This window comes from Lissotriton helveticus, chromosome 11 (assembly GCF_964261635.1).
Source record: "Lissotriton helveticus chromosome 11, aLisHel1.1, whole genome shotgun sequence".
NCBI lineage: Eukaryota > Metazoa > Chordata > Amphibia > Caudata > Salamandridae > Lissotriton > Lissotriton helveticus.
The window spans coordinates 1,007,077,410-1,007,102,557 of NC_136072.1; the positions used below are offsets into that span (position 1 = coordinate 1,007,077,410).

General features: G+C 45.8%; 1 protein-coding gene across 3 annotated transcripts in view; it reads right to left on the minus strand.

Annotated features, from left to right (window-relative positions):
• Positions 1–8,559: 8,559 nt before the first annotated feature.
• Positions 8,560–25,148, minus strand: part of DAO (D-amino acid oxidase) — a 219,542-nt gene continuing 202,953 nt past the window's right edge. For 2 of the 3 annotated variants that reach the window (XM_078667401.1, XM_078667400.1), the window contains exon 10: positions 8,560–11,154. The gene's annotated coding sequence lies outside the window, so the exon portion shown is untranslated. The remainder of the gene's footprint in view (positions 11,155–25,148) is intronic. The other variant, XR_013602555.1, reaches the window with a different exon arrangement.

Consider the following 25,148-nt stretch of genomic DNA (forward strand, 5'->3'; position numbering starts at 1 on the left):
TTATCATGGTAAATGAGTGCTCTCTTGAATCAGACCACAGTTTAAAAAATATAACAGAATCGTCCTTTGCACATCTTGTATGTTACAATACTGTACAAGTTGTATTTACGTATGCCCCGGCGTTATTTATATGCGTAAAACATGCCACAGTAAAAGCCATATATCGGCATATCTGAAAATGTGTACATAGGCGGGATTAATAGAATATACTCACAATTGGCCCATGCATCGGCATATCTTCAATATTCCCATGAAGCTGAACCCGATAAGATATAGAATGGGTTCCGCCACTATTCGGCATATTACCACTTGACTTGGCAGCCGCAAATCGGCACATCCTATTGGTAGATACCAACCTTCCCCCAAATGCATACAAATTACGCCGTGAATCGGCCAATAATAGCACCACTCGTGTGCTAATTTCGGGGCTGTACAGAGGGCTAGAAAAAGAAAAGAAATGCCTATATGAGTTCCTCAATTAGTGCACAATATATACAGTGTAGGGTAATTAAATCAATATTAGTTACAATCAAGATTCGACCAAGCATATTTTCAAAGAAACAATATTAACAGATCTCCCAATAGGTCAACTGAAAAGTGTCTCATAGTTCTAATCTACAGTTATAACCTACACATTTAAGGTTACCACGGTCATGAAAACCAGGGATTATTATCTACCTGAATTTACTGCCAGTCCTTCCCCGCAATTTAATCCCCCAGGTGTCTTAGTCTGTAAATCAATTATAGTTTGTGATTCTAACTTGCGTAATCTGGAGACTCTGTCCCCTCCTCTAGGGTTTATCGGTACGTTATCCAGCCCAAAATATTGCAGCAGGTCCCTGTTGCTCTGATGTTTACAGGCGAAATGCCTAGCTACAGGATAGTTTGCATCCTTTTTAGCTAGTAGTCTATTGTTTAGTGTGTCCCTGCAGACTTAGGTACGTAGGAAGCACTATTCATAGAGTAAAGGTGCGCATTCTGGAACATCAACGAGCTATAGGTAACAAGGATGCAAACTATCCTGTAGCTCGACATTTGGCTTGTAAACATCAGAGCCACAGGGACCTGCTGCCGGACTGGATCACGTACTCAAGTGATGAGTTCAGTGCAATAGTGTGACAGTGAAAATGAAGGATTTACACTGTCACACTATTGCACTGCACTTATCACTCCCATATACTATTTGTGATCACTTCTATGGGTTCTTGAGAGCCCGATTCCTCTCGTTTCTTTGTTCCTCCTACATGACCCTTTCAAGATACAATCCACTAAGAATCCCTCTATAATCAAGAGGCATAGTGGATGGTAGAATGGATACCAAGATGATGATACTGATCACTTTGGTGAGTGTTGGGAATCCGATTATTTGCAAGGGTCTCTTTACTCTGTAATTTCTTTCTGTGGTACTCTCCGTGACATAGGTGGTCAGTATTTTTCCCCACAGATAGGTGGTTGGTATAGCAGACTCCCGGATTAGTTGTTTGGTTTTGATAGTATTGATTGGGGACTTAATCCGCCGCAGATCTATAAAATCCCTTGGACCCTCCACCACACTTTATGTTAAAATAAACCTTTTGCCAGGCCCAACCCTTCCTTTTAAATAAATATACGTCACCCTTAGGATGGGTCCGGAGGGCAAGGTGCAGTGTATGTAAAAAGCTGGACATGTAATTGTAATTTTAACATGTCCTGGTAGTGGAAAAGTCCTAAAATTGTGTTTCACTACTAGAAGGCCTACATCTCCTATCGGATACCATTGGGTTACCTTATTATATTTAATATGTGATAACTTTCAATTGGTAGCAGGTAGACCAGGCACATTTGGTGTCTAAAGAATTGTACTTAAAAGGATGTTTAGCCACAATTATGAAAAGCCACTTTTAGGTGAGTTGCCATTTTCTTATCCTAACCATTTGGTGCCTGCACCCTGATCATGGGTGACATCACTAGGTGTAGATGGCAGTTGGTCTTCGTGTATTGCTTCCAGACAGTGAGACAAAGGGAAGGTAGGTGTTGGTAGGACTGGGCCACTCTGAGTTAACGAGCAGGAGGAGCTGTAATCTACCAAACTTTTTCACATCACAAAGGCTCTGCCTGAGCACTCTCACAAAGGGTTTATCACTAGTCCTTTGTGTCAGGGCAGGGAGGAAGAGGATGCCTGACGCCACAGGGGGTGGGAATCTCTAGAGGTTTCTCCTGCTTAAAAGTGACCCCTGGGTATAAATATTGGATCTCAGACCCCCAACTCTTCAGTACACTTCTTGATCTATGGACTCTGATAGGAAGAAGAATTGCTGTGCTGCTGAAATGACTATGACTCTGTTGGACTACTGTCCGGAAGGACTGCTGCTCTGCTGTCCTCTTGTCTCAGTGAGAAGGACTGGACCTGCATCTGTAATCCCAGGGCTCCCCACAGTGATTCCAAGGACAAGTTGGCTGGCCTCCTGATCAGAAGCCTCAGGGACAGAACAGGCTTCCAACAGCCTTGAATCCAGCACCTGGACTCTGCCATCTCTGAGTCCTGCCCTCACAAGTGGTGCCACCCAAGTTCTGGACCCTTGGAAGTGGGCCTAAAGGTCGTCTACCAGCCCATCTGTGAACTCCGCATCACAACCAGGATTATAGTACTGTGTTCATGGGACCTAAGTGGGACTTTGTAGCTGGCCTGCAGTCCATCGCGGACAGCCAGAATATGTGACTTCGACCTGATGTGACTAGAGCGACCAGATTACTACAGTTGCCGCTTGTTACTTTTTGGTGCTATTTTCACTGCAATCTTTAAACTTGCATATTTTCGGCTCTACTGATTGAATTTTTGTCGTTTGGTGTTAAATCATTTATTACATTTTGTTCTATTTTTCAAAATTGGTGTGGGTTTTTTCTTGTACTGTTTCACTTTATTACTGCTTGAAGTACTGCATAAATACTTTAAACATTGCCTCTAAGTTAAGCCTGACTGCTCCGTGCCAAGCTACCAGTGGGGTGGGAACCACTTACCCAATTTCTTAGTTATATTACTAGATGTGAAAGATGAGGAGGAACCACTCTCTACTCACTGGTACACATCATTAGCTTCCTGACCCATGCGAAAAGAGGGAGGTTTGCTAGACTTCTATGTGCAAGATCCTAGCACTGTGCCCAGAAGGAGAGACTGGCTCAATGCCACTGTGCAACCGTTCCCTGGGGCTCCACATGCAGAAGGGGAGTTCAGCTTGACCTGACCAGAATAGGAGAGAGTTTGCCCAATAGAGAGCACTTTGCTCCAGAGAACTTGCTGCCCTATCCCTAGAACTTAAAAACGGGATCTTTTTGAATCAGGCTGTTGAAACAGGTTATTCATTCCCTAGGAAAGGTAGTCATGTGACCCCGTTTTCTCTCCTTACCTGTGATATGCTACTCTACACCCGGGAGAGGGAGGATATTGTGTAGGATGACTCGATAGCAGTAAGAGTGTTCGGGACAGCACTTCATGACAGAGACCCTGTACTCACCTATTGATTCTTCTTCCCAACATGAAATCCAGCATCTCCTGCAGCACATTCTTACTCTTCATGCATGCGGGGCAGCTCTGGGAGGACCTTAACATGATAGTGGCACATGTTGGTGACACAATGCACAAGAATCAAAGCTGAAGCGTTGAGGCATGAGCTGCCTGGGCTGAAGGAAGAATAGTAAAAAGAAAAGAACAGCAACAACAACATTGAGATGTGAAAAAGGAATCTGGGAAGTGATCTCGCCCAGGAAATTGCTGAGGTCAAGAGAAGTAGGTTCTAGTTTCTTCCGCTCTTCAGAAAAAAAGTAAAAAAAAAGGTTACAATTATGCACTGGTAAGAGGTGGCAAACCACAGATGATGCATACACGCTCTTATGGTACTGCCATGCAAAGTTCTGATTTTTCAGCTTCGGTGCTAGCTGTTAGTGTTGGGTACGTAAGGGCAAGGGGTGATAGTGGTGTATTTGCAAAACAGGTAGGTGGGGTCAGGTACACCGCGCATCTGAATATGAGGTGACCAGTGGCGGCACGTTTCAGCTATTCCCCTTGCAAGTGTGTACAGGTAATCAAGATGCTAGAAAATAAACACAGCAGCTTGCTGTCAACTGGGAAAGTGACCAGATTAATATAAAATGAACCTGGCAAATGGAAATCTTTGAAACACACTTTGGGCCAGATTTACGAAGCGCTTAAGCATTTCTTAACGATCCGAATTGCTATTTCGGGCCGTTAATAAATGCTAAATGGCCTTTTAATATGTACAAAGGACAAATCGTGGTCAAATTTTTTAATTTCTACCCGCAGAAATCGTAAATTGCGACCGTGATTTAGGAAATTTCAAATAGAGAATAACTATTTGTGATTCCTAAACCACATGTACAAAGCATGTCCTAAATGCGAATTGGGCATTAAGGAAATGCTATTACCAGCGTCTCACAGACGATGGTACTCATGTGCAATATTAAAAAAATGCCTCTAAAAATGTATTTTTGAATGTGACATGAAGCGCACATATGCCCTTAGGGAATATGTGCATTTACGTGCACACTACGAATTTCGGGGTGCCTACAGGGGGGCCTTAAGGCCAGAGGCACCCTTGAGTTTGTATTTCCTAATTTGCAGTTTCCTATATGGAAATCGCAAAAATGAAAACCATTTCCTATTTAGCCCAAAGGCGGGAATGCAATTTCCTATTTGTGATTTCCTGATATAGTTAGGAAATGCCAAAATAAGAATTTCGTACATCTGGCCCTATGTTAGCAGAATTGGCTGCCGAACAGATGGAAAGACTGGACATCTTTGCTCCACGAGTTCATGCACTCCATATGCCAGGCAATGCACCTGTGTCTGCAATTGAGAAGCTGCTAAACATTGGGCCGGCTATCTCGTCCACCTTATTACAAATATGGCACTTGTAACAAGGCGCATGGGAAATCAGTCACGTTTGTGATCAGGTAACCAGTATGCCAACATTTAAATCAGGCCTATAATCTCTTACCATGACTTCGGTTAATGCAAGCCAGATGTAAGGAGCTGCGGCAGAATTCCCTGCTAGGCAGAACTGAGGTGTGCTGGAGAGCTCTGTGCAAGCCAGATGTGAGGAGCTGCAGCAGAGTTCCCTGCCAGGCAGAACTGAGGTGCTCAGACAGAGCTCTGTTCAAGCCAGATGTAAGGAGCTGCAGCAGAGTTCCCTGCCAGGCAGAACTGAGGAGCGCGGGCCGAGCTCGGTGCAAGCCAGATGTAAGGAGCTGAGGTACCGAAGTTCTCTGGAATGGAATGCAGAACTGAGGTGTGCTGGGAGAGCTCTGTGGAAGCTAGATGTAAGGAGCTACGGTAGAGTTCCCTGCTAGATGGAACTGAGGTGGCCTGGGAGAGCTCTGGACAAGCCAGGTGCAAGGAGTTGTGGCAGTCCTCTGCTAGGTAGAACTGAGGTGCGCGGGCAGAGGCCAGAGCTCGGTGCAAGCCGGACTTAAGGAGCTGCGGAAGAGTTCACTGCTGGCGGAACTGAGATGTGCGGGCAGAACTCTGTGCAAGCCAGAATTAAGGCGCTACAGCAGAGTTACCTGCGAGGTAGAAGTCAGGTACATGGGCAGAGCTCCGTGCAAGCAAGAATTAAGGCGCTGCAGTAGAGTTCCCTGCTAGGCAGAACTGAGGTGCGTGGGCAGAGCTCTGTGCAAGCCAGATTTAAGGCACTGTGGCACAATTCCCTGCTAGGCAGAACTGGGTCAGTGGGGTGCATGGGCAGAGCTCTGTGCAGGCCAGATGCAAGGAGCGGTGGCAGAGTTCCCTGCCAGGCACTGTTGCTTTTGCAGCTTCTTCAGCCATGGAATTCCCTGCAACTTGTATTCCTACACATTGATGACTCAAATCGTGTATCACATGAGTCAGAGGAAAACATAATTTTGGTTTGGGCACCTGTCCCCCAAAGCATCTCGCGCTTTACCGTGTACCCTTTGCAATCTCTGGATCCGTTGTGGCTCCGGTAGTGTTGATACTCATTGCAAGACAGAACACAACAAAATGAATCACACACTATGAGTGTGGGGAATCGGGATCCATATTCTCAAGTGGCCAATTCATAAGATTACACCAAGATAATCACGCCCAAGTCGAGGGTGTCCACAGGGGCAATTGACGGATCATATTTCTATTAGAAGGGGGTTGTGTCCCGGAAACTCTCCTAATCTCTCACACCCCTATGGGTCTGCAGCAACTACTGACCACTTTGAATATTTTCAGTGTCTCCAAGGGTCGGGAGATTAATGTTACAAAGACACACTTTAAGGTAATTATGCCTCATAAATCTTTTAGAAATGTTTTGTTCTTGAAACTGGGAAAACTGGAGCATGTTTTTAGATTAGAGTACTTGGTTATCATGTAGGATAGAAGAGTTTCGTGGTCTCCATACATTCAATAGCGAAGGGTAGTGCTCAGCTATCTATAAAAAATATCAGCCCTACTCCCTGCCATAGATTTGTAAAAGTTAAAGGCTCAATCTGCAGCCATATATGGTGCAGAGATTTGGGGCCATGTGAACGCTGAATGACTTACCTTGAGTGAGAACAAGTTTGTTCACTCACTCCTCCATCTCCTCAAGAGCACGCCTCTAGTTCCCATGTTCCTTGATGTAGCACTTAAAAGAGTGGAACATATTTCTCGGCTAAGGCCTCTCCTATATTGGGTGAGGAGCTGCACTACCGAGGAGGTTATGTCGTACAGAAATGTGGTAGAGGAATTATTTCAAATAGACAAGAACATCACTTTTCCGTGGTGTAGGCACGTCCAATCTTGGTTGATAAGGTTGGAACTTTTTGGTCAAATCCGAGATCTTTAAATCCATTTTCGAAAAAGCAACTGAAATATCTTTCCCAAAAGTACATCCTAGCTAATCTCCATCGGGCTCACTGTGGTGAGATTGTCAGCTCAGTTTTTGATCATCAAGGACAGCCCTTACTATAAAACTTTCCTGGCAATCCCCCAACCATAGCTGGCGAAGTCCCAGTATCTAAAGTTTCGATATGCACACTTGAAATAGAGTCTTTTATATCTCAACGGAATGCAGGCAGGTCTACTGACCCTACTGAGGTCTAGCCAATGTGCCGCCCGCCCTGCCTATGCCAAGCCAAGAAGAAAATGGATGCGTCCATTGTGTAATCGATTAGACTTCAATGAACACCTGAAGCACTTAGGGCATTGAAGGGAGACACATCAATTTTTACAGTGTCTATTTGCAGTAGGGCTGCCTAATTACTGTGTTAGATTCCTATTAAGGAGTAGATTATACTGAATGTAATGTTTTTTTTTCTAGTGGCTAGTACAGCAAAAATATTGTCTGACTTTTTACAAGGTAGCTACTAGTACTATGCTTGCACTTTTTATAGTTATTTTTTTAAGAATTGTAATAACTTTTAAAATGTACGAATAATATTGATTACACTAGCACTTTACCCCATATACTATTGAAGTTAAAACTGATATAGCTTTATTGATGAATATTTTGTTAGGTCGTATTTTATGACCTATGTCCTTATTGACATCATAGTTTGATGAATGTCTTTTATAATGCTTATTAACATGTCTTTTACTAGATCATAATGGAAATATTTACTGGTTGTATGTTTTCAAGAAATTACATTTTCTGAAATAAATATTTACTACACACTAACTTGTCATTCATCATTTTGATGGAGAAGGGGTATAGTGCGGGCAGTGAGGTAGGAAAAACACTTAAAAAGCAGTGAGGCTGAACCACAGTGTAGAAGACAGTACTTGGAGAAGGTGAGGAAAACCTGAACATATGGGAGCTGGCCCCATGCACTCTCCAAGGCAGCACCCGGAAGTATATTTTGCCTAGGGCCGCACAAAATCTTCCGACTGGCCTACCTTAAAGTAGTTTATTTCTACTCTGTGAGAAAACTGAGCAATGCAAGGTGCTAGGAAAACTAAACAAAACCACTCGCAGGGCGAATAAAACACTCACTGAACTGTTCGTAGTGTGACTGAGTAATAGAGCGGACTGGGGTGCCGGAGCCAACACATAAACCAGGCTCTAAAGTAATATTTCTATTTATCACAAGTTCCAACTTAGCAAAGAAACAGGGAGGTCAGGTGAAAGGGTATTAGGAGAAGATGGACAATAGGAAAATGGAATAAAGAGAGACAATAGTATATAATTGGGGGAGGGGGAAGTGGGTTATTGGCCCTTGTATGACGTTGGTTAAATAAGGGCGATTAAATGACACAGAACCTTTCCCAAGAGTCTAGGTTGACAAGAAGCTCGCGGTAACTCATACTGACATGAGGAGCACATGAGGTAGATCCTTGAGATGTGCAGGTGCACAATGCTGCCCAAAGAGGCGGGCCTGCAATCAACATGTTTCAACTGTTCTGCCCGGAAATGAAAAGAGTTAAAGATATTGGTAAGTATGCACAGGGCCTCACTATGGATGGGGCAAGTGAGAAGACTGATGTGAAATGTTCAAGGGTTTCAGACTATGACACTAAACAAGTTTTAAAAGCAGTACTTCACAAAACATTCCTGGCATGGGTGTGGATGAAAAGACACCTTTGATCTTCAAATTCTTGTATATATTTATTTTCAATACATTCAATTTCCTGGGGATAAATCCACGATTACACGGTGCATGTTTAGCAAACAATTTCTTACCAATACTGCTGGCACTCCAATGGACAAACAAACATTTCAATGTTTACTTGTAGTAGGAGCAGATATATCACTTTTTGGAGATGTATACAAACACAGAGGAATAAACTAGGAAGTCTAGGCATATTGTAGATTTTCATGAGTTGTCGTCCTTCACTAAATTTATTCCTGCGTAGTGTCCAATGGGAATTATTTTTCTACTTGGAGGAACACCCTTCTCCACACAGCCATGGAATGTGCACAAGCTACTTATCTTTCCTAGCTTGGAAACACATTTACTCCATCATTTGCAGAAAATGTACATGCGTTTGTAGGGTGGTTATGGTTGTGCAAAACACTTATACAGTGTGTACATTCCTCCCCTTCCTGTCCACACCTATAAGCTTCCAACTGCGCAAGATCAGCAATATTCACAGACTTTCCTTACTCAGAAGGTCTATGCACAGTTCTCTTTAGATCCCTATTCTGCAACTCAGGATCTGTGGAATTATGGCAGTGGATGCTTTGTTTTGGGCCCCTACACGGAATTAAGGTGCACAAAAATGTCTGTGAATCTGCCAAATTGCTTACAAGTAGCAGCACAAAAAAGGACGGCAGAAAGTTTAACATGGTACAAAAGGCACGATCATACATTTTTTAGAATGCATATTTTCTGCATTGTCATGACTAGTCACTGTGTATATATAAATATTAGGGGTGGGCGTAGTTCGCGAAGTAGCGCTATGCAAAGCTACGCTTCGCACTACGCGTAGCACTTCGTGAACTGCGTAGTAGCATGTTCGCACTGTGCAAGATGTCGTTTTCAATGATTGCACAGTGCGGACAAGCATCCGGCACTGTGCAATCATTGAAAACTGCATCTTGCACAGTGCGAGCTGTACTTTTCTGCCGCTCGAGTAGATTTTTACTCGAGCTGCAGCTTTCTCAACGCAGACTGGTAGTTTCTCATCGCGAGCATGCGCGACCACTCGTAATGAGAAACCTGACCTTCCCTCGTTGAGAATCTCGCCGGGAGGTTTATTTTCCATGCTCGCGATTGCGAACAAGGAAAAAGTCTCGCGAGGATGTCATTTTGCTTGCTCGCGGTCGCCAACTTGACGTTGAGGACCGCGAGCAAGCAAAAAACGACCACTCCACTACGCTATGCTACGCTACGCATGTTTGCACTGTGTTACGTGCAGCTCGCCTAGTGCGAAGTTGCGCAAACTTCGCAAACTATGCGAGCGCAGCGTAGTGCTTTGCCCAGGGTTAATAAATATGGTACTTTTATAGCTTAAACCTAGTCAAAAGGAGTTGAGTAAGTTTTAATAAAATGAAATTGACAACCGGGCAAACACTCATAGAGCCCAATATATAATGGACTGCACAGTTAAACATGACGCTTCACTTCAGAATGAAATGCGTAAACAATGAAAGCAACTGGAGGCATACAGTTTAATAATTTGCAGGAATGAGAACACAAATAAGAAAATATTTAAAAGTAAATGAAAGGAGGTGTGATTCAAAATGATGTCCTCGGTTCTGCAGGGTTTGCTGTGAACAATCTTCTGCTGCATATCACTGTAATCACTGTAGTGTTTTACATCATAATGGCAACTCCGTGAGGAATGCAAAGCACAAGAGTAAGATGATGTGACGAGACCTGAGGGGAGGGGGAAGTGTTCTAAGAAACTGAGACAGAGGGTAGACCCTCTGGAAGGCCACAGAAGTCCATCTCTACTTCTTGCTAAATTGCTTCATTTATGCAGGTTTGAGAAGATAGTCAATAAGTTCTACTAAGATTACCCAGGCTTACATTGCATATGTTTCTCCCACGCTGTCTATTCAGTGCATATCCTACTCCGGTGATCAGCGTCAGATGCAATGTATCGATACAGAACTGCCTACGAGGCTCTACGTAATAATAATAAGTGCACTTTTGCATGTAGTGTTTTTCTGTATGTGGACAAGGGGAGGATGGGTTGACTATATAGTTGGGGACGGGAACACCTGCTAATGTCCCAGTGTTGAATCTGTGTGATGGACTCTTATTTTAGAAGGCAATGGTCTCTGCCAAGCTCAGCCATGGGTGAACTTCCAGAAACATTTCAAGCACTTCCATAAGTGTTTGCACTGGGGCAAAAGCCTCTGGCAGGATGGTGCAGAGGGTAGGTTAACACGGAGTGAAATCTAACATTTCTCTACAGTTATGTATAATCAAGGAAATGGATGTCTTGATTTGAAGTGTTAGAAAACAGCTACCAACACTGAAGTGGCTGATATCAGAAACATAATAATTCAGTACTCTTCTTCTGGAGGCAATACAATGAGTTCTAGTGCTGAAGGTTAGTCCTCACTAATTGCTGTAATGTGCACCTGTATGTGCTTAGAGGGAAGAGTGTGGTAGTTTGAGCAACTTCTTCTCCTGCAGGATTTTTCCAAAGAGATTAGCGGCTTCCATTGCACAGCCCCAGTGGATGGTCAAGCCAAAGCCCCCATGCCCATAGTTATGGATCACCTGCGGAAGAGAAAAGAGAAAGACACAAATTGAAACATACAGTAAAAATACAAAACAATGTCAGGGCACGTGATAGAATCCTACACATGTAGGGTTTGGACTAAAGTCCCACGGCAAAAGCACTCACAAAGACAATGGAGATGCTGAGTTGCAAGAGTGATCTGGCTGTCCTCCCTTCTCAACTGCAAGCGCTGCTTCATGGCAATGGCACTCAGACCAGAAACACCACACATGCCAAAAAAGTCACAAGGAGGGCCTGTGAGCGCCAATTAAATATTTAATGAATTTTAGATCCATTATTTAGACCTGATAAATGTATCAAGAAAATCACTAGCCAGGCAAGAGGTTCATTATGTACAATGGGGATGCATTTTAGTTTTCCTGTGATGTTTGGCAGCTTGGATTAATGCAGCAGTACACTAGTCATGAATAGATGCCAAATAAAGCCAAAAGTAAACATAATTCCTGCAGAACTTTACAGGAATGCAGCATTGGTTGGTACTCGATTTAGATTCCACAGTCCAGGATGACAACAATCCAGTTTTATTGCCCCTGAGGTTCAACATCAGGTCACTTAAGGTGATTAGTGGAGAAGATTGGACATGTTATCAATGTGCAGATGTTATCCCGATCAATGTCTCAACTGCTAGAAGGTCAGACTCTACAATCACTGGCCAAAAAATGGCTGGGTGGTAGAGCTCTAGGAAAGGGGCTACATTGGCTGAAATAGATACCCAGAAGAAGGACATTGTCAATGGTGGGTCTCAGAAACAACTGAAGCTGTCATAGAAAATGAATAATTCTCTATTGCTTCAATGGAGTTTGAGATTTACCAAGATCAGAGTAACACCTACAAGCATTGTTCAATGGAAGAGTAAACACTATGAGAAAGCGATATAAGGTACATGCATATTTGGTCCGCAGGGTTGTCCAGGTAGCCTTTTTACAGGAGACACACTTAACTCAGGCGGAAGGGCAGGCGCTGCAGCGGCGATGGAGGGGGCAACTCTTTTATACCACCTACTCTGCTTATGCCAGGGGAACTCTGATCTGGGTGCGCGCAGGTGTCCCCTTTCACCCTATGACGACTATGGTAGATTCGGACGGGAGGTTTGTGGCTGTGTTAGGGCGTCTCGATGGCCGGGACGTTACGCTTTGCAGTGTATATGTCCCGAACTCTGATCAGGCTGCATTTTTCTCGATGCTTTCGGGGAGGCTGGCGTCCCTATTGGTGGGCACGGTGTTTATGGGGGGGACTTTAATTCGGTGATGGACGTGATGATGGATCGCTCCCACCCCCCGATGGCGCAGTCGGCGGTGCGCGGGGTGGCCAAAGCGAGGAGGAATTGGCAGGAAAAATAGGGCCTCTTGGATGCCTGGCGTACGCACCACCCTGCAGATAGGGATTATTCATTTTACTCTGCCCCCCATGACCTTCATGTGCGCCTTGACACTGTTCTCTGTACGCCTGGGGCACAGGAGCTCACTCGTGGCAGCGAATACCTAGCGAGGACTATATCAGATCATAACCCTTGCTTGCTTACGGTTCTCTGGTCGAGACAACGGCAGTCGGTTCCAACATGGAGACTGAACCCGCTGACGTTGGAGGATCCGGTGTTTAGCGCGGAGATACGGGAGGGCATAGAGCACTACTTTCAAGAGAACGCAGGGTCCGCGACTACTAGGGCACATGAGTGGGACGCTTTCAAAGTGGTGATACGAGGTGTGTGCCTCTCATCTGCGGCGGGGGCGCGGCGGACATTGTTAGGCGACATAGAACGGGAGGAGGCCTTGTTGTGGCAAATAGAGAAGGCCAGTCATGTGGCGGGGAGCAGCAAAGAGGAAGTGCTGGCTGCTCGGGAACGGGTGGCTGCTCATGTTGAGAGGCTTCGCTGCCTTGACTATAGGGAGTACATGGTCCGGGCACACGCTGAGACGGATCGGGTGGGTACGCTGCTGGCGTGGCTGGCCAATCCGCACGCTAGGGGCACACCGATATTGTCGCTGATTATGCCCACGGGGGACCTGGTTCATTCGCAGAAGGAAATTAACGAACAGTTCCTGGATTATTACACGGAGCTCTACCGGAGCAGGTTGAGGGTACCTCCAGCTGGCTTGGATGCCTTCTTAACGGAGGCGCAGTTGCCGCAGATAGACTCGGAGCAAGGGGACGCGTTGGGCGCTGCTATATCATTAGGGGAGATTAGAGCAGCGGTCAAACACATGGCCAGGAAAAAGACACCGGGGGCCGACGGCTTGCCGGTGGAATTTTACGCCTCGTACATTGACCTCCTGTCGCCTCAATTACACCAGCTGTATAGTGAGGCCTGGGAACTGGGCAGGCTTCCTCCGTCTGCCAGAGAGGCGCTCATAGTGCCGTTGTTGAAGAAGGGCGGGCTACCCACAGCTAGGACGGCTTATCGTCCGCTCTCGATGCTCACTGTGGATTATAAGGTGCTGAGCAGGATCTTGGCCACGTGGCTGTCTGTGCACATGCGTACGCTGGTGCATTCGGATCAGTCGGGCTTCATCCCCACGCGGAACACTTCATCAAGCATACGGCGATTGATACGGGTCATGGATGTCGAGGGAGAGGGCCCTCCTGGAGCGGCAGTGTTGTCGGTGGATATCGAAAAAGCGTTCGATAGTGTGGAATGGTCGTATCTGTTTTGCGTGCTTCATAGGTTCGGATTAGGAGATGGCTTTGTCCGTTGGACGCAGCTGCTGTATGACTCCGCCACCGCCAGGGTCCGTACGGGTCGCTCGGTGTCTCCGGCGTGCCCAGTGGAGCGAGGCACCCAACAGGGTTGTTCCTTGTCTCCGCTCCTCTTCGCGTTGGCGATCGAGCCTCTAGCGGCACGAGCCCGGCAGGGACAGTATTATAGGGGGGTGCTGCTGCGCGGCGACCTGCATTATATCTCCCTGTATGCCGACGACCTCTTGCTATATCTGGCTGACGTGGAGGCCTCGGTAAGGGGCGCACGGGTCCTCCTCCGGGAGTTTGGCGAGCTGTCGGGACTACATGTTAACTGGTCCAAGACCTGTTTATTCCCACTGACACCACGGTGCGTCCAGCCCATGGAGTTGGAGGGACTGCGCTGGGAATCTAAGTGCTTACCGTACCTTGGTGTTTATATTTATCACACCCATTCGCTCCTATATGAGGGGAATGTGGGCAGAGCACTAAGGGGCATTAGGGGCAGCATGGGGTTTTGGCGTACCCTTCAGCTGTCAGTGGCCGGACAAATTGCGCTGTTAAAGATGGTGGCCCTCCCGCGGCTGCTTCATTTCGAACACTACCGGTATGGATTCCGGCTTCCTTCGTTCGGATGCTGCGGCCGATGGTGATAGGGTTCATCTGGGGCTCCGGTAGGAGACGAGTGGCCCTGAACACCCTGCTCAGATCGCGGGAGGAGGGAGGTCTGGCGGTACCTGATTTTGAATGGTATTACCTGGCAGCGCAGCTGCAATGGCTCACGCAGGCTGTGGCACGGGAGTATAGAGGCCGGACGGCCCACAGGGTAGAGTTATTCAGCGCCATATCTTGTCCTTCATAGTGCTCCAGCAGGGGCTCCGGTTGGACTAGCTCACTCTCGAGGAACGCACCCTTCGCCGATGCTGGCTGCGTAGCCAGAAACGGGCGGGAATTCCCACCCCATATGCCCCGGAGATCCCTCTGGGCGTGTGCACTGCCCTCCCTCATGGCGGGGTTGGTCAGCACTAGCAGGCTGGGAAGAACGTGGTGTCCACATGATAGGGGACCTGTATAGGGATGGTACTTTACTGCCGTTCCCCGAACTGCAGAGCGCCTTTGATTTCCCGAGGGGTGATTTTCTGTTACACACAGCCTTGGTGTCGGGAATACAGAAACACTGGAAGACAGGTCTGGCAGAGTCGCCCAAATCCTTGGGCTGTCAATATGTTACGATGGCTGCTGGCACTTTCAAGGCTATCACCTGCTTATACAGGAGATTAGGACTGGAGGGACCGCCGCCCCTAGATCGGTTGAGGGAACACTGGGAGGAGGACCTCGGCCGACCGATACCGGAGGTGACCTGGCCACAGCTCGTGCGGCGAGCCTGGAAGGGCACGCGCAATGTTCGCTTCCAGCTGGTCCAATAGTTTACACTACACAGGGCTTACTGGTCACCGGTTAAAATACAGCAGATCTTTGGGGGAGCTCATTCAGTGTGCCCTCGATGCGCCGTGGAGGGAGCCGACTTTGGCCATATGTTCTGGTCCTGTGCGGGACTGGGCACGTACTGGACTGATGTTATGGCGTGTTTGAATGAGGTCACGGGGCGTCAAGTTGAAGTGAATATGGGGACCTGCCTTTTACTCTGGTTTCCACACACACCAGCCACTAAAATTACAAGTAAATTCCTTGACTTGGGGTTGATTATGGCTAAGAGGGAACTCACTATGCACTGGAAATCCAGGGGGGGGCCAAGCTATCTGAGATGGCGGGGGAGTTTCCAACAATGGGCAAATAGTGAAGGGACTCTTAGATTGCAATTAGCCAGACGCACTTCTAATGATAAAGCGCTGGAAGCGGCCAGGGCGTGGGGTGCACTAGTAGCGGACCTTCAATCAACAATAGAGGCTAGTGAGGAAGAGGGGATGGAGACGCCAGTGGATCTGACACTTGAACCCGGTGCGGGGGGAGCAGGGGTATCTGCGGGATGCGATGATTGCTAGGCCATGGTACTCCAGCACATGTGATGGGTTACACACCTGTGGAAAACGACTGACAGATTACTGGGACCATATGCTATGTTTTCCATGTTATTTGGGTCATCGAACTATTGACGACTATGTTTATGACTATCCTCGGAGGAGTTAAGTGATGCAGCACAAAGGTTTATATTACGCTATAGGGGAGAGAGTAGGAGGCACACTGACTAGGGGGGGTGGGAGTAGAGGGGGAGGGGGGAGAGGGATGTGGAGAGCAACAGGGGATGCGGGATAATGTTGCCTTTATCCTGGAATTGTGCTATGCTGACGTAAACCCGCTTATGCTGTCTGTATGTAAGATGTTTGACGAAACTTAATAAAAATCTGTTTAAAAAAAAAAAAAGCTAAAAAAAAGAAAAATAAAAAAATGGAAGAGTAAACACAGATTAGAGCCAAAGTAAGAAAATAATCTTAGTACAGATAGTGTTGACATACGCACCACTGAATCCTACAAGACTTCCTAACATGCCAGCTGGTACACCTCAGAAATCAGGACCAAACGCATCTGCCACAAGCTGGAGAGATGATGGCGTGCCACAAAAACCCCTACCAACAGAGCAGCTCACAAAATAGCCATCAGCAACTATCACCCGCACATCAAGGATGCCAAGAAAACAACCATTACCACCCGCATTAACTCCGCAGCCAACCACACACAGGATCTTTCAGAATACTCAAAGAATTTGCCAAGCCAGTAGCCATAGAGAACACCCATAGAGAACACCATCCACCTCTCCCAAAAACTTTGTGACACCCTCTCCGACTACTTCCACAGCAAGATCATCAACATCTACAACATTTCCAACCTCCAAACTGCCACCCTCTACACCAAAGACCTCAACCAACCAGCAAACATCAGCCAAACCATTACCACCTCGTCCCCGCTCACCACCATGACCACCTCAGCCATCATGTCCTCCATCCAAACCGGGGTGCCAACTGACCCTTGCCCCCACCACTTCTACAAGCTTACAACGAACCTAATCAGCACGCAACTCACCAGCATGCTCAACACCTCAATCTCCACACCAACATTCCAGGATAGACGGAAACACGCAGACCTCAGACCCCTCCTAGAGAAGGCCTCCACCAAACTCAGTAATCTAAAAATTATCATCTGATCTCCCTGCTCCCTTACCCAGCCAAAGATTTTGATAAAGCCATCAACCAGCAGCTCACTGAATTCCGGTAACAAAACCACCTATTGCACCCCTCACAATCATGATTCCATGCCAACGACAGGACTAAGACCGCGCAGCTTGCCACCACAGTTGATATCAGACCACTCCTCGACTGTGTAGAAACTTTGGCCCTGATCCTCCTCAACCTCTTTGCAGCGTTCGACACCTTCTCCCACAATACCCTCATCAACAGACTCTTCAATATAGGCATCCGCAAGATGCCATCAAATGGATCGCCTCCTTCGTTACAGGATGCACATAGAGCATTTGACTCTGCACCCAAAGACATCATATGCGGCGTACCACAAGGATCATCCTTCAGCCCCACCCTGTTCAACATCTACATGACCCCTCTCGCAGACATCATAAGATCCCACAAACTCAACATAAATTCCTATGCAGATTACACCCAACTGATCCTCTCGCTATCCGAGGACCCCTTCAACGCCAAAAACCAACTTCTGCAACGCCATGACCAACATAGCCAAATGGATGAGAAACAACTGCCTCCAACTCAACTCTGACAAATCTGAAGTACTGATCCTTTGGAAGAACACCTCCACATGGGACCATAGCTCGTGGTCTGCAGAACTCAGACATACACCCACACCGACCAACCATACACGCAACCTCTGCATCATCTTGACAGCCAGCTGACCATGAAATGGCAAGTCAATGGAGTCACCTCCTCCAGCCTCCACATACTTCGCATGCTCCGCAGAATCTTCAGGTGGATTCCTACCAACACCAGAAGGGCATTCACCCAGGCCCTTGTCACCAGCCACCTCGACTACGGCAACACCCTCTACGCTGCAATCTCCACCCAGCTTTTCAGAAGACTCCACACCATACAGAACACTGCAGCCAGACTCATCCTGGACTTCCCCAAACAAACCCACATCACATCCCCCCTACCCACCGGGCTCCCCATCCAGAAGAGATGGCAGTTCAGCATCCTCACACCTGCCTACAAAGCCCTCCTCGACCTAGGACCTTCCTACAGAAAGAAAGAAAATGGACCAGAGTTTCAATAGACCATCTCAAGTTTTGGGCCAGTCATTCATATGAATTTATATTACTGCACTTTTTGTTGATTCAAACTTTCAATATAGACTTAAGAGTAAGGTTAATAATACCCACCAAATTATTGGAATTAAAGGAGTCTAAATATGGCCTCTTCCTGATGGAAGCTGTAAGTACAGTGTGTTCACATTTAATTTAATTGGACTGAACTACCCGAAGACCCGCTGGCGTTTATATGAGTGAGCTTCAGTGAAGCCACACGCTAATATAATTGTACACATTCTTTTGAGCTAAGGTTATCGTTAGTTCCAAAGCTCATCTTGCCAATTTTCATTTCCAGGGAAAGGCTCGAGTGTACCTGCGCTCAGTGATGTAAGTAGGCTGGTTACGAGTGACAGCATGCCGCTCACGACCTGTGCATAGAGAAACTTAAATACCGTAGTCACCACTCGCAAATCCTGCTTACTTGTTTTGTGAAAAACACCAAACATATATTTTTTTACACTTTTCACCTGTCCTATAGCATGAAGGTTAAGATGAGCACATTGCACAAAAGCACTTTTGAATGTTTAACAATATACACTATTCTGATCATGATGACAATATGTACCATGAGACAAGATTAATATGAATAGGATTGTTTGGACTGTAGATGTGCTATGATTTCTTGTAGATATGCTCCCTGCCCGAAATGCATAGGAGCCTAACTGAGTGATATTATCACAGGATCCTTATTTTGATTGAAATGAATTGACAATTTTATGAACTAACAAGGAATAAATTTGAACTGCTATGAACATATGAATGACATTCGTCTAGAGGAACTTTATTGAATCCTTATTTAGGACATGTCGGTGTGCCAGAGGGGATGCAACCAATAGTCATTGGAAGCACTAACTAGCATTTAATTCAGGACGTTTCTAGGCTGGAAGACGCCACCCGAGCATCACTCTTAAAGAATTGGAGTCTCAAAAGAAGTTTTCACTACATGTATTTAAATAACCAGAGTTGTGCGCAACCATCACAGCAGAATAATAACAAAGGCCAGTAAGTGACTGTCTTTTTCCTTGTAATTTTTTCCCTTTAGAGCAAGTAAACCTCTGACATTTTCCAACTGCTCAGAGCCAGTGAATGCATCAGAGTGAGGGCAAATGGGGTGAAGGGGAGTGGGGAAAATGGGGAGGGAGTCAGGCAGGCTTAAGCCTATCCAGGGGGAGTACTGCCTGCTCCCTTCTTGCTGCTGTAGGAGATCAGGCAAGGGCCCACCAAACACAGGCCCAGTTATTGGGCTAGGAAATACTTGGTCGGGAGTTTGCAGACCCAATATTTCTAAGTCCAGAGACACCAGGACCAGCCGCGGCCCATGCAGGTAAGAGCTGTGGGGCGATGGGGGATTTCGACAGAAAACGACAAGGAAAAATTATTTATTTATTTAATTTTCCCTCGTGGTCGTCCGTCGAATTCCCCCCTCCCCCAACCCGGCCCCACCGCTCTTCCTGGCAAGGGCTGACCAGGACACTCTTGACGGCGGTGGCGGAATTCAAATGCAGAAAGTATCATATGTCACTCCCATAAGCAATGGATGCCCTGCTTATGTCAGTTTAAAAGCAGCAACAAGTGAGTGATGCAACTGAAAGAAGAAAATGATTAGCACAATTAGCTTTTAAGCCCACTACCCATGCCTAATCACACAAATAGGAAAATAAACTATCAATAACACAGGGAACTCATCGCCTTAATGTAAATCATGTGCTTGGTGTGACCAGAACTGTGTACTGTATCTAAACAGTCAAAAGAGGAGTTTAAACTTACATTATTATACTAACAGCACCATTAACACAGGATCACTTAATGTAAATCAATCACTTGCACTTACGAAGGTCATTCTACAGCGTCCAATTCTCTTCCCATTGATTTTTTTTCTATTATGTACAAAGCCAGACAGACTCTGGACAGAGAACGCATGAGACAGTCTCATATGCATGTTAATGGAGCTCGAAGTAAGGCGAGGGTGACATTTACGGTTAATGAGCTCTATGTCTAGCTTTAAACCTGGGGTCCAAAAACATAACATTCCCAAATCACTGTTTTTAAATTTGCTGATGATTTCTAGGTTGCTCAAACTGCTGTACTTTATGGCAGCAAATCTTCCAATACACTGATAAAGAATAAGCACAACTAAAGTTTATGACCGTAGCATGTTTTTAATTTAAAACTAGCTAATTGTGAAATTATGGCTTGGCTGAATCCCATCTGAACCAGCATTAAAGCTATGTTACAAATTATATATCCATATAATGACGCGTTTCAGCCGCCAAGCCTTTTTCAAATGCTGCTTGGTGAAACAGAAGGATGGCATCCAAGTGTTTAAATGCCTCATTAAGCGCCCCCTGCGCAGTGTCCAGCAAGACGGGACTACACTTGCAACATAGTCCCTTCTATTTGTTTGGCTGCCATCTTGAGTGTATGTAACTTTCATTTGTGGCCCATAACTGTATTGTTTTACTTTCATAACGTCCATCTAGTGCGATCTGCGAGGTATGAACTGATTTCCCATTACCAAATTGAAGTTTACTAATAAAGCTGGACATTATGAAAGTAAAAAAATACCATTATGGAACTGTAATGAAAGCTACATATACACAAATACGGCGGCAAAACAAAAAGAAGGGACTATGTTGAAAGTGCAGTCCTTTCTTGCTGGACACTGCGCAGGGGGGGCTTAATGAGGCATTTAAACACCTGGATGCATAGTTCTGTTTCACCAAACAGCATTTGAAAAAGGCTTGGCGGCTGAAACGCGTCATGCGGGGTGTAATAAATGGATTCCAAACCCATGAGTGCTCCGTTTGTGTTCCTGAAGGAGGGTCAGTTGTTGATTTATTTAATTGGTGCAGGCCACATGCACGTAGGAGGCACCCGTCACGAAAGAAGTTCAGCGGTATTTGTGGAAATTTGTTGGAACATAGAATTTGATCTGTCTGAACCACCGTGGCCAAATGAATTATGCACCTTCTGACTATAAATTGGAACATGACCTCATGGAAGAGTACGGATTACTAAAACCAGCGCTCTCAGATACAGGATATTTAAATGTGCAGTAAAGCGGCTGACGAAAGGATTTGTTAGATGAATTGCATTATTGAACATCAAGGCTTCCGAGACAAAGTGCATAGTGGTATATTAAAAGTGCGATCTGCGAGGTATGAACTGATTTGACATTACCAAATGGAAGTCTTACTGGACACTGCGCAGAGGGAACTTAATGAGGCATTTAAACACCTGGATGCCATAGTTCTGTTTTACCAAGCAGCATTTGAAAAAGGCTTGGCAGCTCCAAAACCTCTGAGCGCTCCGTTTGTGTTCCTGAAGGAGGGACAGTTGTTGATATGTATATTACCTAGTGGCGGTCGCCAGTAGGTAGTTATAGTTAGGACCTTGTTTCTATTCAAAAAGCATTTTTTCTTTTTCCAATAACTTTGGCGCCGATTGACGAATCTTCGCAAAATTTTCAAAACTAGTGGAGCTTTCCGGTCAGCTCCTATCTTAAAAGTTTCGGGGTGTTTCGGCAAGCAGGGGCCGAGAAAAAGGGGGGTCCCAAAACGTTTTTTCTCCATGTTAATTCCTGTAGGAAGTTTTAGACACGGCTACAGCCCGAACTGCTGAACGGAATTACCCCAAATTTGGCAAAAAGGTAGCCCTTGGTTCAGAAAGAGCCCTTTTTGTTAAATGGTATAAATTCGTTCAGTAGTTCCTGAGAAATTAAAAATATAGAGGTCGAAAAATGCATTTCCCATAGGCAACTTTAGACATGGCTACAGCCGAAACTGCTGAACAGAATTACACCAAATTTGGCAAAAAGGTAGTTCTTGCTTCAGAAAACATCCTTCTTTTTAATGGTGTAAATCCGTTGAGTAGTTGCTGAGAAAATAAATCAAAAATAAAAGTTTCGATATTTAGAGGCACAGAAGATCCGCGCACCCTCCCGACCACAAGCTTTATTCTAATTGGCTGTCAACACTCCAAACCAGGAAGTGTTGGCAGCCATCTTGTGCCTCGGTAGAACCGAGGCACAAGAAAACAGTAAAACAAAAAAAAGAGGGCAGGGTAGAACGACCCTGAACCCCTAGGCCTATTTCTCACAGCTCCAAAGTTCCACCATAGGGCAATATTCACACTCTTGCGGACGGGTGCAGCTTGTATGGCGGTGGAACCATACACATAATCAACGCTCCTGTTCCATGAAAAAAAAACGCCGCACTCAGGGGACCCCTTTGGAGATGTTTTATTAACAAGGACGCATTTCGGCGTTCTGCCTTCCTCTGCTTGTTTTCAAATCAGCACCTGCTGTCACGATTGCTCTTATTTAAAACAGGTACGTTCATTGGATGTGGCAAGTAAACATAAAAAGAGGACTTGTTCCTCGGAGCAGACACTCTTTCCCCCGTGATGTATTCTGGGATTTGGAGTCAGGTAATGTGCATGGGGCATATCAGATCGTCGCATTTCGCCTCCATGGCTCAATACTGTTGTTCCCTCTGCGTGAGCTTATCCCCCAAATCTTACTTATTCCATTATCGGGTCCTCTTGCAGCCACATCACCAGAGCGCCGTAAATCCCATCTCCTCAAGGGACCCCTCGTCCTACCTCAAGGACTCATTGCACTCGGCGTGGGAGCGGGTTTGGACTGGAGCCTTCTCCTTTTGTAGCGTTGTGTCTTTGAACGAGGAGGGGAGCTGAACTCCGAGTACGTTGTCCATGTGGGATGTCGTCCTCTTGGTCGGAGTCGATCTCTGTGATGGCGATCGGCTCCTACACCTCCTCGGTTCCCATGGCCTCCCCAGCCTCTTCGTTCGATTGCTGTCCGAAGATGTCCAGAATGGAGCTTGTGTGCTGACTCAGCATGTCGCACAGTTTCTTTTTGGAGCGGAAAGCCTGGTACGCGTAGCAGTCCTGTTCTCTGTGAGTCGGAGTGCGTGTATTTCACGCGTATCTAACGTGACACCGAAGGCAAATTTAAAGGGAGTTCGTTCCATCGACTGCGGGTTGGCCCCACGCAGGTAGAACCGATGGCCTTCCACGAGCTTTCCGAACGAAAGATTCATTTTAGTAAGGAAATACAATGTGCGATAGAAAGGGAGACGCGATTGAAAACAATACCGTCGAGAGTGAGTATCATGGTCATCGAGGGAAACCGAAGGAGCGGTGTCGAACAGGAGCGCAGCGATAGAAGTCCGAACCCGGTGCCGGAAAAAAACTATCTAACAATGGAGTCGATGCCCATGCACACTATCATCAAAAGGAGGAGTCACCCACCTCGTGACTGGAAAGTCTTCTTCGAAGAAAAATAAGTGCAAACATCCAAACCCAACACCAGATGAAGAGCTATGCACAGCATGTGATCTACAGCTTACATGCCTCAAACATACAGAATTTCCAATGCCGTGAGGTTTGATGATGTCATTTACCACCTGCTCCAATGGGAGCAGGAGGGCATGCATGGGACCATAGAGGAGGACTAGGAAGGGCTGCACTTATATCCACTGTGCCTGAGCCTTAGGAGATTTTATCAGGCCCATTTTCAAGCTGGTACAATCTGGCCCAGGGCTCTCGCACCAAGTTGATTTTGGTGAGGGAACACCAAGCTGGACCTGATCAGCTGTACTGGTATCCCACGCTCTGGCCGACTCAGAATATAGCCATCAGTCAAACAGGATTTGTAGAGCGTAGCTAATCACCCAGGAGGGTATCCAGGCGCTGAGCCATAAAAAACAAGTTGTTAGAGGGATATACTAAAGTTCAGTGACAAGAAAGTGTTAATAAAGGGGAGAAGAAAGACCTAGGTGGAATACGGAATTACGAAATGAATAACAAAAATATTGGCTTGTTACCATAGCTTTTAAAACGCTAAAACTCTATTTAAATGCTGGGTGTGCACAGTGGGGACATACTAAGTCAGAATTCAAGCTGGTGGCTTTAGCATCTATGCACTCTGGCTCTAAAGGGTCACTGCATTTCATACTTCACGTATGAGAACATGCCTTACTCTCATAGACGTCGGAGCAATATTCCAACATCATGCCCAAGGGGCTCTTTTTCCAAGGGTCAAGCATGGACTCTGTTGAGAATGGATTCAGATCTTTTCACTGGACTTGTGAGGGACCAAACATGGCACCACTTGTCTTATTTACTGCTGCCATACAACAGCATCATGGACTGTAGAACATTTCTGTTCTCGAGCCATCGCCAACTTGCACTGGTGGTCAATCGGATCATGGTGTCATTTCAAAACACTGCCTCATTCACAAAGGCCTTGCAGACACAACCCTTCTATATCTTCACTCTGCTTTCACACAACCTGCAATCAGGCCAAAAGTTCATGCACTTCTGGAGAGCAGACCTTAGTACCACCCTGCAGTCAACCTAAATTATGACAGTGTCTCCACTCACATGAATGGTTTCCTCCAAGAAAGTCATCAACACATTTCTCTTCATGGCCAAGATTCCCAATATGACAGACCAGCTGCCTGCATGGATACCTTACAAGTGTCCCTAATGCTACCTACAAGTGCCCCAAAAGCTGATGCGCCTATTCAGTAGAATATGAACACTTTATTCTGCATGTATTTATACATTCAAGAAGAGATTTGTTCAGGTGCTCTATGTAACCAAAAAATGCCAATAAAACAGATTTGACAAAAAAAAGAGATTTGTTCAAGGACACTCCTATGCATATAAATTGGTGGAAGAATGTCCTCTGAGGAATCAATCACAGTTTGTTTGCCAAACAAAACGTACATCAGAAACAGAGAACACAACTCAGAAGGACGTATAACATGAATTTTGCTTGTAACAAAAACAATTCGGTCTTTTGATGCACGAAGAATTTTAGAATTGTGACCTCAACGATTCTTGTGTAAGCCAAATATCCTACGATAACGCCCCTGGCAGGCCAATCTTTGGGGCTGAACCTCTCAAACTGTGCCTCGAGAAGTTCATGCATTATGGTCTAAAGACCAATAAACTAACCATTTTAAAAAGTGGTTTATGTTTTGC